The 8,076-nt window shown below is 42.7% G+C and overlaps 1 long non-coding RNA gene across 1 annotated transcript in view; it reads right to left on the bottom strand.

The window, feature by feature from the left end:
• Nucleotides 1–1,208: 1,208 nt before the first annotated feature.
• The window catches only part of LOC141086064 (uncharacterized), a 60,015-nt gene continuing 53,147 nt past the window's right edge, over nt 1,209–8,076 (bottom strand). The window contains exon 3 of the long non-coding RNA XR_012231496.1: nt 1,209–1,355. This is a non-coding gene — a long non-coding RNA (uncharacterized lncRNA). The remainder of the gene's footprint in view (nt 1,356–8,076) is intronic.

Here is an 8,076-nt window from a genome sequence, read left to right as displayed (position 1 = left end):
GTATGTGAGTATGTGTGTGTATGTGTGTATATATGTGAGTACGTGTGTGTGTGTGTGTGCATGTGAGTACATGTGTGAGTACATGTGTGTGTGTGTACATGTATGTGTGTACATGTGTGTGTGTACATGTGTGCGTATGTACGTGTGTGTATGCACATGGTGGGCAGGCAGCGGCGGGTCCGGCGGTGTGGCCATTAGAGGCGGGTCCATTGGCGGTAGGGAGGATCAGCGGCGGTGAGTCCAGCCGGGGGGGTCCTGGTGGCGGCCAGCTGGCAGGAGAGACCACGGCTTGCGGCCTGTGCTGGAGATGGGGTGCGGCGCCACCAGAGGGCGCCCGCACCCCATCTCCAGCACAGGCCGCAAGCTGCGGTCTTTCCTGCCGGCTGTAACGGAGGTGGGTGGGCAGGCAGTGGCGGGTCCGACGGCGGTGGTGGCGGGTCCAGCAGCGGCGGCAGGTCAAGCAGCGGCGGCGGGTCCAGCAGCGGCAGCGGGTCCGGCGGTGGTGGTGGGGTCCCGGTGGTGTCCCGCTGGTGGTGCTGTGGAAGGGCCTGGTACCACCAGCGGGAGCCATATTGGAATACCCATCACTTGGGTATTCCAATATGGCGATCGGCGTACTTCCGCTGCGGCGCGGTGGATTGTGGGATTCGGGGACATGCAGGCGGAAGTGGATGACAGACAATTTAAGGCAATTATATATATATATATAGATAACACTTTTACAGTACTTACTAGTGGTGTGAAACAATGACTGATAAGTGATATAAAACTGAACCAAAGCTGGGTCTGCCAAGAAGAACTGAAAGAACATGAGTCAGAATAACTCATCATATGGACCATCAACTATTCTCTATGTTCTAAAACCACATTGCACAACTAAAAATGAGAAATTAAAAAGCAGAGATGTTCAGTACAGTGACTAGATATAACTCTATTTAAGGGGTCATACTCACTTGTGAGAGACTCGCACAATTTTCGCGCGTGTCTCTCGCATGAAAACCTGGCACCCGGACAGGAGTGTGCGGCAGGATAGAAATATATGCAGTCACACGCTCCGGTCCGAGTGCCGGCGGCAGTGTCAGGTTTTCATGCGAGAGACCCTTTTGAGGTGTGTGTGCATTATAACACTCATGATTTGGCTGGAAGCTGTCGCTGACGCCTCAATTCCAGATCCAGGAATGGTCGCACATTGAACAGGAGACACTTGATCCTTTCCAAACAGATGAAGTTTACTGAACAGTTCAAACTCCCTCTTCATCACAGCACAGCACGATGCTACTATAGAGGTCAGCCAGAGCCGTAGTTGTTGAAAAAAAATAAATGATTTTTTTTATCTTTATTTTTCGTTTGATAACCTGTAAATTAAAATTGACATATTATTTTAATGGTATTTTTAAATAATTACTTTGAATTCTTTGCAAGCAATGATATACTAATTACCTAGTAACTTTGAACTTTGTCATGTGTCATCTGACTATTTGGCGCTCATTTTTTTGAATGTTGGATTTATATAAGCAATGTATAGTCAACACCTATGTAATTTGTACGTGATATTTCCTGAAGAAGGGGCTGTATTAACCTTGAAACGCGTTGAATAATCCACCGTTAAACTTCTACAACATTTTGGAATTTCATCATTTTGGCAGTGCGGACAAAAATCCACATCCTGCTTTGCAGGACCGTAGTTGTAGCTGAGCTCATTTGGTCTTGTGTGCCCTGGCCTCCCAATACATATAAATCATGCTTCACTGTAAGCTTACTTGTTTCTCTGTCCCCTGCACCATCACGGTCTTTTATCTATTCTTTAAGGTCACCTCCTGCCGCTTCTGAATAAACAGAGACACAGTCCAGGTGCAACTCAAAATGTATAACTTTACTCTCAAGTCTTCACAGCACAGCCAGGTTCAATACAGCATCCACAGCAGGTTTCACAATACACATCACTTCAGCTTTCCCTTCACTTATGTCCCTGTCACGCGGCTCGAGATCAAGTCATACCATCTTGTATGTTTTCTCAGAGTCCTCCCTGTCCAGACTCACTGCTACTGGGTGTTCCCTCAGCCGTTTTGCCCCGGATCTGAGGGCATCAGCCCATGCTATCACCTGCCACATGGTGAATGACCCAGCTGTCTGTCCTGTTGTGTCTTCTCCTGTAGCTCACACACTTGTAGCTCCTGCAGCTGCGGCTATTCTGTCCCACTCGCTCTGGATGTCTGGCCTCTTGCTTGAACACAATGTTTCAGGGCATCTAAGTTGCCCGGGCTATTAGCCAACCCGAGCTCTATGGGTGCATTCACCCCTCTGACTCTATTCAGGAAGCTCTCTTCCTCTAACCTAAGTGGCCCCTCCTATATTTACTTTCTATAAGCCTCTTATCCTATATTAAGTATACTATTATATCTCCATCAAGTGGCCTAATGTGTATGCTACACTCTCCCTGTATATAATGCATACAATACAGCCACAAGAACATTAAAATACATATGTACAATATCTATATATGCAGCAGCATTAAATATACGTCTTAACAACAGTACTGGGCAACGTTATATACATTTATACATACTTCAAACTGGGACATGCTTGGGGGTTCAGGACGGCTAATGTAACCCTCTTACACAACATTTACGTCTTTTTTCAGCCTGAGTTATCCCTTCCTGGTCTGGCATCCCTGGCCTCTGAGATACTCTTTCCATCTCCATAACTTTCATGGATTCAGACCCACCTTCCTGATATGGTTCGACGTCCATCTTTCCCTCTTGGAAAGTGGTAAAAGCACGCTCCGCTGAACCTAATTTGGGTTGCAGGCCCCGGAGGTCCACAGAAGGTTCGCTAAAGTTAGTGGTGGCGTGCGCATACTGCCCCAAAAGCTCATTCTTTGTTGTGCTTCTCAGCCTTATGGTCTTGGACTTCACTAATCACTCCTTATATCTAATCTTCTCATCTACATCTCTATCTGACTAACACCAGGAAATTCTTCCTATTTTAACTACCTCTGCCCCTCCCATACTGGGGCTTTTCCTGAATATTTAACTGTTCCTATGCTATACTTATCCATTTCCTGATACTACTGTGCCCTCCATGGCAATTTCCCTTTCCTTATCTATTTGTACATCTATTGTTTTATCGTATTACCATACTTCTATTCTAATTTCCTATCATTATACTTTCCCTATACTTAATACATTACATCTTTATCAAAGTACATTTGAGTAATTTTCTATAAAATTATTCATATTACAACATTCACAGTAGTGCCCGTGATACTCTATTCACATAAACTACATTTGCAATATACAAACGCACATCAGTTTTACAGAGAAGAGAAAGGGCATGTTTGTGCCTGAGACACTCTTAAGACAGCCAAAGTTTCCCCACAAAAGTACACAGTGACCTTGTGCCCCTTCCTTTATAGGCAGGATGTAATGTCTGTCTAATGGCAAATGCTCAAAAGGCTGCCTCGGAAAGACTTGGCACAAGCCACTCCATCTGGCAGACTCCAGATAAATCCCAATACCCTTTAACCCCTGTACAGGGATCTGGTTTTGCAATAGAAGCCAGTGGAATGCTACCATGGAAGAGATTTGATTGCAATAAAAACTGGAAAGATAATGAGCCCAATAGGTAGTGAATGTCACGACTCCTGTGTTAGCTTGAAAAATTTGAGTGCTGCAGATCCACAAAATGGTATATCATATTTAAACTAGAAATATTTGGAGGTAAATGCGCACTGCCAAAAGTATAGGATGCTGTAGGATTCCATGGAGAAGTAAATGCGCTTTTTTTTTATCAACACTTTTCGAAGCACACCTGCTTCTTCCTTAGGACAAACCACAATAATAATAAAAAACATGTAAGGGCTGCCATTCAGAGGTAGGAATGGTCACCAAGCAGGGTCAGAGCTGAGAAGTCACATCAAGGAGAAAGTCCACATCCATAAGAAAAGTCAGAAACAAGCTAGGGTCAAAACAGGAATACACTAAACAAACCAGAAGGAGAAGACACACACCTAGCCACTAAGGTATATATGACAGCTTCAAGCAGCAAGCTCGAAGATGTGATATGGTGTGGTGCTCTCCAACTGGATGGAGCAGGGAGCTGATAACTTCAGCTGGAAGCATACACCCATACTGTCAGTCTGAATGGCACCACCTCTCCCAACAACTCTAACCTTAGTGGTTGGACAGAGTTTGCAGACATTTCTATCCACAGTTCTGCCTGTAAGTGAATATGGTGGCGCCTGGCAACAGATGCAGAAGTCACAGGAGCTGACTCTGGTGGAGATGTGACACAGGATACAAAAGCTGACGAGCAGAAGGTAACAGCAATGTTTTGACTTTCGGGCTCCAGAGCTCATCATCCACTACTGCTTCAAACGTGAGACTGCTATTATTTTAAAGACAATCATCCTGGTTATCTCATACATAAATTTGACTTATAACTATTTAGCATATGATTAGTTATGCAGTTTCTTGTCATATCACTGCATTGTTATGATTTTGCTACTGGTGTTGGAAAAATATTTTTCTTCCTGTATACTACAAAACACAACCTGTTCTCACATTCACTAATAGCTCAGTGTATTATTAGATTGATTCCCAACTGAAAGGTCATTGGTTGTAATTGAGGAGCAGCCATGAGGACGATTTCCCAAGAAAACAGAAACCGCATCATCGAGCTCATCGATAGCGGTCTCTCGGCCAAGAAAATTGCCAAACTGCATCAAGAGAGTGCCATGACAGTTGGGAGAATACAAAATGAAGTCCGTCCATCCAATCAAAAGCCAAAAGGTGGATGTCCAGGTAAAATATCAGAGTCAACAAGTCGGCTCATCACAAGGTCTATCAGTTCTGGAGCGACAAACACAGCAGTGGAGGTGGCTGGTATTCTTCATAATAATGAGACCACAGACATCTGTGCAAGGACCATACAATGCGTGTTACACAAGTCTGAAATGGTGGCCCAAATAAAGTGAAGAAGCCTCGACTTCAATATTGTTATAAGAAGCGTCGGTTCGAGTTTGTAAAAAGTACGAAACGTGGACAGTACAAGATTAAAAATGGGTGATTTGGAGCCGAAAGTCAATAGACTAGACCTTCAATGGGTGCAAATGGGTCTGGATCAAAGAAGGGAAAATGGGGCTAACAGACTGAGAAATTTAACATGATAATAGTCTCACATTTGTAGCACTAGTGGATGGATGGTGAGATATGGAGCCTGAAAATCAAAAGTTCAAAATATTGTTATCCTTTGGCTCATCAGTGTATATCAGGCATACTTACCACACTATTGCATCCCGCACTTCTCTGGCCGCATCTATCTCCAGTTTACCATATTTATTCCCCGCCCCCACCCATCCACCCAGTATGCAAGCATCTAGATCTGCTCTTGTGTGTGGGCCAACTCTGAAAAGTCACCATCTGGAGGTCTTCTCTTCAGAGCTGTTTTCTAGACCTGGTGCTAATGCAACAAAGCTAGCTGACAGCGGTGAGCCACACAACATGAGCCTGTGAGCCATATGTAGTTCTTGAGCCACAGGTTGGGGATCCCTGCCCTAAACTGGTGTGTTCTATCCTAAGCAATTATAATGACCTCTAGTGCTTACCCCTATGTTGCATTAAATTGTTCTCCTGTGCACATCAGTGGTGTAAATATTGGACGGTGTTGCCTCTGTTTCCAGAGCAATCAAGATAGTAGAGCTCTGTTGGGGTAAGTAAATGACTGCTTCCATCATTTTCTCCTTTTCTGAAAAGCACCTAAAATCATTCAGCACATGTGCAGATACTGGCATCAGAATCTTGTGCATCTGCATATATGCTGAATGACCTCAGTGCCTTGTAGAAAAGTTCACATAACTGGGAAAGTGAAAACACGATTATTCAAGTGATCACTACCATAGACTTTGTGACTCTGCTGTCTATTTTTTTTCTGTTGGTCCGTGGGCATGCAGTTCAGGGGTAAGCAATTAAGGTATTTCTGTTTACTTGCACAATACTGAACAATTTGGGACATTTTATTAATATGGTCTTTCCAAAGTTTGCTTTTTGTATTTCACGTTAAGGCCATATTCATGTTGGCATTAGACTTTGCTCTGTTTAGTTTCCATTCCTTTTTTTATGGGCTTTTTTCCTTAATTCACCAGGTAAAAAAGTCAATTGGGAATGATTTAAAAACAGTTAAAATTTGATCCCTTATATCCATATAGAGTCAACCCAATATGGATAACAATGACCAATATTTTCTTCTTTTTTTTGTAATGTCTAGATTGATTTTGGTATTTTCTTCTGCGTGGTTTTAAAATGAGAAAGAGCGGTATTGTAGTCACATTCTTTGCTGGGGAGCCTTAATATTCCCATGAGGTAGATGTTACGGGAATATTACGAGGCTGTATACGGTGATTAAATCACTGCATGTCCACAGAGCATGAATACACAATGTGATAAATGACTTACTTTCCACAGGCATGCTGTTGACAGATGATATAATTATGTACTCATGGAGAATCAGACACGTTTTATGTCTAGCAATGACAAAACCGCTTGCTATTCCAAATCACATTAAAATGTAAGTCATTTTCAGCCTCTAGTCTTTGTTACCCTTCTAAAAAGTGATGTAATATTTCTATTCAAATGTGAACAGATTTTCCAAAAATTGTTAAAATTTAAACATGATACATTTTAGATCATTTAAAACTTTATGAGATCCATGAATTTGCCTTAAAATTATAAACTTCATTATATTATTACTAACATTTTCCATTGTAATTTCAGTGTATTAAAAGAGGCCATTCTAACCAGTTTTGCAGTGCTGGGGCTAGACACAAGTGTGGACACTGAGCGATCTCTTAAGATGGGCTCCTCTGTCCCTCTGTTCCCTGATGTGTTTTACCCCCATCTGATGCATGCCGCACATATTTCTGATTTGTGAGCACAGTGCATATATATTGGAAGTACGTTGTACGCTCACGTAAAATTAGCCAAACATAGATTGTCATAATCTGCCACTCTTCTACCTCTGCCTACCAATCCCTACTGCTAGACCTCCCTGCTCAGCGTCACAATTGCTGCCCCAACTCTCTTGCTAAAACCTCTGGTGCTGTCTCTTTCTCACATTCACTGACTCTCGGTTCTTTAAAGGGTGCGTGTTGGCCAAAGTCCTGATTCCTCAGCCTATGCTCAGCTAGGTACTGGTCCATCCCTAAATGACTAGTAACAGAGTAGTAAAGTTCTATAGTTTCTGGAACAGTGCTAAAGTCTTTGTTATTCTGTATATTTTTGGAAGGCCTGCACTGACTTTCTCCCAATACATCCTTGTAAAAGAACTCAGCTTGCCCTAACTTTAACATGCCTGAATATTCTCACCATATTCAAGTTTGGTGTCGAGTATTGGTGTCTTCTCCTGTTTTGGCCAATTCCAAATCTTTAGCAATCCAGGAGATCCTCATTATTATTAGATCTTAAGATTGCTCAGGTAACCTATCTTGCTCCACAGCAAAGTTGTCAAGAGCAAATGTGTTAGGTTTTCCAAAACCTGAGTTGTTTTAATGCCTTCTCACATTCTGATCCTGCTGCTTTAACACCAGTATTATCATCAGAACAGTTGCAGAAGATTCCAAAATTAGGGTGTGTGCGCATGTAAGCAGTTTTTTTTGCGTTTTTTAAGCGTTTTTACAGGCAAAAACGCTTAAAAAAAGCTTACAAGAAGCATCCCATTCATTTGAATGAATTCCGCACTTTTTGTGCATATTGATGCGTTTTTTCCGCAAAAAAAAGTATCGCGGTAAAAAATGCAGCATGCTCATTAATTTCGCGGAAAAATCCGCATTTCTAACTATATTCTATGAGACTGGGGATCCTCCAGAAAAAAATGCATAAAAAACATGCAAAAAATGCAAAAAAAATGGGAAGGAGGGCTTCCTCGGAGGCGAAACGCGAGGAAGCCCTGTTGGGCGAAACGCGTCAGGCATCAGACAGGCGCATCAAGACACCACATGGGTGAGGACATTCATAATATGGTACTATAAATGGCACTTTATTTGATCTTGTGGCTAGTGGGTGTTTAGGGGGGAAGCACTTG

This window comes from Dendrobates tinctorius, unplaced genomic scaffold (genome assembly GCF_039654945.1).
Source record: "Dendrobates tinctorius isolate UK_male_01 unplaced genomic scaffold, ASM3965494v1 ptg000030l, whole genome shotgun sequence".
NCBI lineage: Eukaryota > Metazoa > Chordata > Amphibia > Anura > Dendrobatidae > Dendrobates > Dendrobates tinctorius.
This window is presented reverse-complemented; position numbering and strand designations above follow the sequence as displayed.